This window comes from Rhinopithecus bieti, unplaced genomic scaffold (assembly GCF_001698545.2).
Source record: "Rhinopithecus bieti isolate Rb0 unplaced genomic scaffold, ASM169854v2 scaffold_10548, whole genome shotgun sequence".
Taxonomy (NCBI): Eukaryota; Metazoa; Chordata; class Mammalia; order Primates; family Cercopithecidae; genus Rhinopithecus; species Rhinopithecus bieti.
This window is the reverse complement of record NW_016806834.1, coordinates 1888858-1896691: the sequence shown is the minus strand read 5'-3', so window position 1 is coordinate 1896691 and position 7834 is coordinate 1888858. Positions and strand designations below refer to the sequence as shown.

The window sequence follows — 7834 nt, the reverse complement described above, 5'->3', positions numbered from 1 at the left end:
AAAAAAAAAAAAAAAAAAAAAAAAAGAAACCATTGTTGGCCGGGTGCAGTTGCTCACACCTGTAATCCAAGCACTTTGGGAGGCCGAGGCGGACGTCACGAGGTCAGGAGTTCAAGACCAGCCTGGCCAACATGGCAAAACCCTGTCTCTACTAAAAATACAAAAATCAGCCAGATGTGGTGGTGCATACCTGTGATCCCAGCTACTCAGGAGGCTGAGGCAAGAAAATCGCTTGAACCTTGCAGGCAGAGGTTGCAGTGAGCTGAGGTCATGCCATTGCACTCCAGCCTGGGCGACAGAGCAAGACTCTGTCTCAAAAAAACGCCGGGCACAGTCACTCATGCCTATAAATCCCAGCGCTTTGGGAGGCCGAGGTGGGAGGATCACTTGAGGTCAGGAGTTTGAGACCAGCCTGACCAACATGGAGAAACCCTGTCTCTACTAAAAATACAAAAAAATTAGCCAGGCATGGTGGTGGGCGCCTGTAATCCCAGCTACTCGGGAGGCTGAGGTAGGAGAATCGCTTGAAGCCAGGAGGCGGAGGTTGCGGTGAGCTGAGATCGTGCCATTGCACTCCAGCTTGGGCAATAAGAGCAAAATTCCATCTCAAAAAAAAAAAAAATTAATATATCTCTCGTGACAAGATGGCCACCCTGGCGGTACCAGCAAGTGTTCCTCCAGCTATGCTGCCCCAGTCCTGATGGCAGCCTTAGCCTGGGTCCCAGCCCCAGCCCCAGCGCCAGCACCAGCAGTGGCTGCAACTCCAGCCTCATCTTCAGACCCTACAGCAACAGTGGCTAAGACTGCGGCTCTGGACCAGACCCCTGCTCTGTCTGGTCCTACTATCCCAGGGCTCTTTCCCGGGGGCTGTGTGGTCAGGCTGCATCCTGCCATTTTGGCCTCCATTGTAGACAGCTAAGAGTGACGCAATGAGGGAGCTGCCTGAGTTATCAGGAACCTATTGGGAATTGTTGATAAACACTCAGTGGAGGTCACCAATTGGTTTTCAGTGCCGCACAATGAGTCAGAAAATGAAGTGGCTGTTGACATGCAGTTTGCTAAGAACATGTATGAACTGCATAAAAAATGAGCTCATCCTGGGCTGGTAGGCCATGACATCACAGAGACTCTGTGGTGATTCATAAGTACTATAGCCTGATGGCCTCCAACCTCATCCGCCTCACTGGTCACAAGTCTCCAGAACTGCTGCGTGAGCATCAAACCCTGTGTCAGCACTGTAATGGGTGTCCCTGGGAGGACCATGGGAGTGATGTTCACACCTCTGACAGTGATATATGCATACTATGACACTGAACACATTGAAGTTGACCTGATTATGAAGACCTGTTTTAACCCCAACTAAGGTATCGGACTCTCAAGTGACTTGCAACAAGTAGGAGGGGCATCAGCTTGCATCCAGGATGCCCTAAGCACAGTGTTGCAATATGTAGAGGATGTACTGTCTGGAAAGATGTCAGCTGATAATACTGTGGGCCACTTCTTAACGAGCCTGGTTAAGCAAGTACACAAAATAGTTCCCAATGATTTTGAGACCATGCTCAGCAGCAACATCAATGACCTGCTGATGGTGACCTACCTGGTCAATGCCACACAGTCACAGACTGCCCTCAATGAGAAACTTGTAAACCTATGAATGGGCCCCAAGCAGTTCACTTGCTGGTCTAGGTCTCAACCCCAGGACTCAGAATGAAATGAGGGAGAAATGGGTTTTTTGTGGTCTTGAGTCACACTGAGACAGTGAACTGCTTGTGACTCTAATAAACATAGCCTACCTTTTGTAAAAGTAACAAAATATATATATATATTTACATAATATATACTTATATATATTTATAAATATAATATATATATATATACACCACCATGCCCGGCCTATGCCCTACTTTCTCATACTGTGCTGCCAGCACATCACCTCCCATCACAACACCATAATCAATCATTTTACATAATCATATATATAAAGAATCCCGGCCAGGCAGGGTGGCTCACACCTGTAATCCCAGCACTTTGGGAGGCCGAGGTGGACAGATCACGAGGTCAGGATTTCGAGACCATTCTGGCGAACATGGTGAAACCCCGTCTCCACTAAAATACAAAAAATAAGCCAGGCGTGTTGGGCACCTGTAGTCCCAGCTACTCGAGAGGCTGATGCAGAAGAATGGCGTGAACCCGGGAATTCTGAAAAAAAAAAAAAAAAAAAAAAAAATTGGGGTTCTGTCAGAAAGGAAGAAAGGGAGAATAAATATTGGATAAGACAACTGGGCGCGGTGGCTCACACCTGTAATCTCAGCACTTTGGGAGGCCGAGGCAGGTGGATCACGAGGTCAGGAGTTCAAGACTAGCCTGGCCAAGCTGGTGAAACCCTCTCTCTACTAAAAATACAAAAATTAGGCCATGCATGGTGGCTCACGCCTGTAACCCTAGCACTTTGGGAGGGCAAGGTGGGCAGATCACAAGGTCAGGAGTTCGAGACCAGCCTGGCCAACACTAAAAATGCAAAAATTAGCTGGGTGTGATGGTGGGCGCCTGCAATCCCAGCTAATTGGGAGGATGAGGCAGAGAATTGCTTGAATCCGAGAGGTGGAGTTTGTAGTGAGCCAAGATCGCGCCACTGCGCTCCAGTCTGACAACACAGTGAGACTCTGTCTCAAAAAATTAAAAAATAAATATTGGCTAAAACAAGTAGCAATGTCTGTCACACCTCCTGAGAGGCTACTGAACCCTAGCTATATGCTAGTGTTACCTGTGGAGACCTGGGCCGGAAATTTTTTTTTCTTTCTTTGAGACGGAGTCTTCCTCTGTCACCCAGGCTGGAGTGCAGTGGCACAATCTCAGCTCACTGCAACCTCCGCCTCTCGAGTTTAAGCAGTTCTCCTGCCACAGCCTCTCCAGTAGCTGGGATTACAGGCACCCATCACTACGCCCAACTAATTTTTGTATTTTTAGTAGAGATGGGGTTTCACCATGGTGGCCAGGCTGGTCTTGAACTCCTGACCTTTGGTGATCCACTCGGCCTCCCAAAGTGCTGGGATTACAGGCGTGAGCTACCACGCCTGGCCAAATTATGATCTTATATGTGAAAATGATTGAGTATGTAAAAATGATTGATTATGGTATTGTGATGGGAGGTGCTGTGCTGGCGACACAGTATGAGGGAGTAGGACATAGGCCGGGGGCGGTGGTTTACGCCTTTAATCCCACCACTTTGGGAGGCTGAGGCGGGAGGATCACTTGAGGTCAGGAATTTGAGACCAGCCTGGCCAACATGGTGAAACCCCATCTCTACTGAAAATACAAAAATTAGCTGGACCTGGCAGCATGCGCCTGTAATCCCAGCTACTCGGGAGGCTGAGGCAGGAGAATCGCCCCAACCCGAGAGGCGGAGATTGCAGTGAGCCGAGATTGCGCCAATGCGCTCTAGCCTGGGCGACAGAGCAAGACTCCATCTCAAAAAAAAAAAAAGAATATGACATAAACAGGCCTTAGAGATTAAAGGCTAAAGATTAGCCTCAAGTTAGGAGAAGAGAATATGGTGCTCCAATAGTTCCAGAAATTTCTATCAGCAGAGTTGAGAGCTTCCCAAAGCACAAATTATATATAGGGCATAAAAGGATAAAAGAAAACACTGCTTTACCAGGCTAAGGAATAAAGGGGTTGAGTAAGAGAGGCAATCGAGATAAGAACAAACAGTTTTTCAACTAGAAGATAGGGGAAGGCAACATGAGATACTAAGTATGTCCAACTTCAGGCTCCCAAAGCCTGGAGAACAAAGCTGTTGAGTACATCTTGTTCCTATACTGGGGCCTAATTTTTTTCCCGTTTTGAAAAAAAAAAATGATGTAAATGAATTCTCTGAAACAAAGACACATTTTTAGGAGGAAATGTTTGTGGAAGTTTCAAAGGATTCTTTTTTTTTTTTTTTTTTTGACAGGCTTTCTTTTTCACCCCAGCCGGGGGGGAGGGACACAATCTAGGCTCACTGCAACCTCCGCCTACCGGGTTCAAGCAGTTCTCTGCCTCATCCTCCCAAGTAGCTGGGATTACAGGTGCCCACCACCACACCCAGGTAATTTTTGCATTTTTAGTAGAGACGGGATTTCACCATGTTGGCCAGGCTGATCTCGAACTCCTGACCTTGTGATCTGCCCACCTTGCCCTGCCAGTGCTGGGATTACAGGCGTGAGCCACCATGCACGGCCTAATTTTTGTATTTTTAGTAGACATGGGGTTTCACCAGCTTGGCCAGGCTGGTCTTGAACTCCTGACTTCGTGATCCACCCGCCTCGGCCTCCCAAAGTGCTGAGATTACAGGTGTGAGCCACCGCGCCCGGTTGTCTTATCCAATATTTGCTCTCCCTTTCTTCCTTTCTGACAGAACCCCAATTTTTTTTTTTTTCAGAATTACAATGTGCTTATCTTTCCATGACTCCCTTGCCGCCCTGGAAATGTTAATAAAACTTTGTCACAGGCAGGATGCAGTGGCTCACACCTGTAATCCCAGCACTTTGGGAGGCTGTGGTGGGCGGATCACCTGAGGTCAGGAGTTTGAGACCAACCTGGCCAACTAGTGAAACCTGTCTCTACTAAAAATACAAAACCTGTCTCTACTAAAAATACAAAAAAATTAGCTGGGCATGGTGGCAGGCACCTGTAATGCCAGCTACTCAGGAGGCTGAGGCAGGAGAATCACTTGTACCCAGGAGGCAGAGGTTGCAGTGAGCTGAGACCACACCATTGTACTACAGCCTGGGCAACAGGAGCAAAATGCCATATAAAAAACACACAAAAGGCCGGGCGCGGTGGCTCAAGCCTGTAATCCCAGCACTTTGGGAGGCCNAAAAAAAAGTGAGATGGGGACATACTATTAAGGCCTTTGAAAGTCAAAGGGTTTTGAACTTTTCTAAGCAATTGGGAACCACTAAGCCCTAGAGTACCATGATGCATGGTCTAATTTAGTTTCATTTACTCAAAAGGTGGGCTTTAGAATGGATTAAGGGAGAGAGAATTGGAGGCAAAGAAATAAATGTTGAGGCTATTGCAGTATAACAGTCATAAAATAATGTTAGGGCTGGGTGTAGTGGCTCACATTTGTAATCCCAGCACTTGGAGAGGCCGAGGTGAGAGGACTGCTTGAGCCCAGGAGTTCAAGACCAACCTAGGCAACATAGCAAGGCCCTATCTCTATTAAAAAAAGGAAAAAAATAATGGTGACATGTAGTTGGGTGATGGCAGTAGAAATGGAAAAGATGCATTTAGAGACACTGTGGAGCAGGGTCTATAGGGCTTGATGACTAACAAGCTAACAGAGTGTAACATATCATCAGATAGACATCATATTATATAAGATCAGCAGGCAGACCACCTTCTAGACTCCTATGGACTGCCCTAGAGAACCAGTGCTCTCACCCTGTGCATCAAGGAGGCAAGGAGTCAGCATGATCTCTTGGGAGGGCCTGTCCTCAGGGAATTTTAATTCACTTGGGTCTCCTGGTCCTTAGTATTAGTCACTCATAGGAACCTCTGGGTTTGTCCACACTCCCTAAGAATCTCTCTTATTCTTAGGATACATATCTTGGCCACAGTCCTGAACCTCAAAAAAAAAAAAAAAAAAAAAGAAACCATTGTTGGCCGGGTGCAGTTGCTCACACCTGTAATCCAAGCACTTTGGGAGGCCGAGGCGGACGTCACGAGGTCAGGAGTTCAAGACCAGCCTGGCCAACATGGCAAAACCCTGTCTCTACTAAAATACAAAATCAGCCAGATGTGGTGGTGCATACCTGTGATCCCAGCTACTCAGGAGGCTGAGGCAAGAAAATCGCTTGAACCTTGCAGGCAGAGGTTGCAGTGAGCTGAGGTCATGCCATTGCACTCCAGCCTGGGCGACAGAGCAAGACTCTGTCTCAAAAAAACGCCGGGCACAGTCACTCATGCCTATAAATCCCAGCGCTTTGGGAGGCCGAGGTGGGAGGATCACTTGAGGTCAGGAGTTTGAGACCAGCCTGACCAACATGGAGAAACCCTGTCTCTACTAAAATACAAAAAAATTAGCCAGGCATGGTGGTGGGCGCCTGTAATCCCAGCTACTCGGGAGGCTGAGGTAGGAGAATCGCTTGAAGCCAGGAGGCGGAGGTTGCGGTGAGCTGAGATCGTGCCATTGCACTCCAGCTTGGGCAATAAGAGCAAAATTCCATCTCAAAAAAAAAAAAATTAATATATCTCTCGTGACAAGATGGCCACCCTGGCGGTACCAGCAAGTGTTCCTCCAGCTATGCTGCCCCAGTCCTGATGGCAGCCTTAGCCTGGGTCCCAGCCCCAGCCCCAGCGCCAGCACCAGCAGTGGCTGCAACTCCAGCCTCATCTTCAGACCCTACAGCAACAGTGGCTAAGACTGCGGCTCTGGACCAGACCCCTGCTCTGTCTGGTCCTACTATCCCAGGGCTCTTTCCCGGGGCTGCGTGGTCAGGCTGCATCCTGCCATTTTGGCCTCCATTGTAGACAGCTAAGAGTGACGCAATGAGGGAGCTGCCTGAGTTATCAGGAACCTATTGGGAATTGTTGATAAACACTCAGTGGAGGTCACCAATTGGTTTTCAGTGCCGCACAATGAGTCAGAAAATGAAGTGGCTGTTGACATGCAGTTTGCTAAGAACATGTATGAACTGCATAAAAAATGAGCTCATCCTGGGCTGGTAGGCCATGACATCACAGAGACTCTGTGGTGATTCATAAGTACTATAGCCTGATGGCCTCCAACCTCATCCGCCTCACTGGTCACAAGTCTCCAGAACTGCTGCGTGAGCATCAAACCCTGTGTCAGCACTGTAATGGGTGTCCCTGGGAGGACCATGGGAGTGATGTTCACACCTCTGACAGTGATATATGCATACTATGACACTGAACACATTGAAGTTGACCTGATTATGAAGACCTGTTTTAACCCCAACTAAGGTATCGGACTCTCAAGTGACTTGCAACAAGTAGGAGGGGCATCAGCTTGCATCCAGGATGCCCTAAGCACAGTGTTGCAATATGTAGAGGATGTACTGTCTGGAAAGATGTCAGCTGATAATACTGTGGGCCACTTCTTAACGAGCCTGGTTAAGCAAGTACACAAAATAGTTCCCAATGATTTTGAGACCATGCTCAGCAGCAACATCAATGACCTGCTGATGGTGACCTACCTGGTCAATGCCACACAGTCACAGACTGCCCTCAATGAGAAACTTGTAAACCTATGAATGGGCCCCAAGCAGTTCACTTGCTGGTCTAGGTCTCAACCCCAGGACTCAGAATGAAATGAGGGAGAAATGGGTTTTTTGTGGTCTTGAGTCACACTGAGACAGTGAACTGCTTGTGACTCTAATAAACATAGCCTACCTTTTGTAAAAAGTAACAAAATATATATATATATTTACATAATATATACTTATATATATTTATAAATATAATATATATATATATACACCACCATGCCCGGCCTATGCCCTACTTTCTCATACTGTGCTGCCAGCACATCACCTCCCATCACAACACCATAATCAATCATTTTTACATAATCATATATATAAAGAATCCCGGCCAGGCAGGGTGGCTCACACCTGTAATCCCAGCACTTTGGGAGGCCGAGGTGGACAGATCACGAGGTCAGGATTTCGAGACCATTCTGGCGAACATGGTGAAACCCCGTCTCCACTAAAAATACAAAAAATAAGCCAGGCGTGTTGGGCACCTGTAGTCCCAGCTACTCGAGAGGCTGATGCAGAAGAATGGCGTGAACCCGGGAATTCTGAAAAAAAAAAAAAAAAAAAAAAAA

At 47.4% G+C, this 7834-nt stretch overlaps 2 pseudogenes; both read left to right on the top strand.

The window, feature by feature from the left end:
• Positions 1-644: 644 nt before the first annotated feature.
• On the top strand, positions 645-1756 carry LOC108533298 (eukaryotic translation initiation factor 3 subunit F pseudogene; annotated as a pseudogene).
• A 4494-nt stretch (positions 1757-6250) lies between these two features.
• On the top strand, positions 6251-7381 carry LOC108533299 (eukaryotic translation initiation factor 3 subunit F pseudogene; annotated as a pseudogene).
• Positions 7382-7834: the final 453 nt, after the last annotated feature.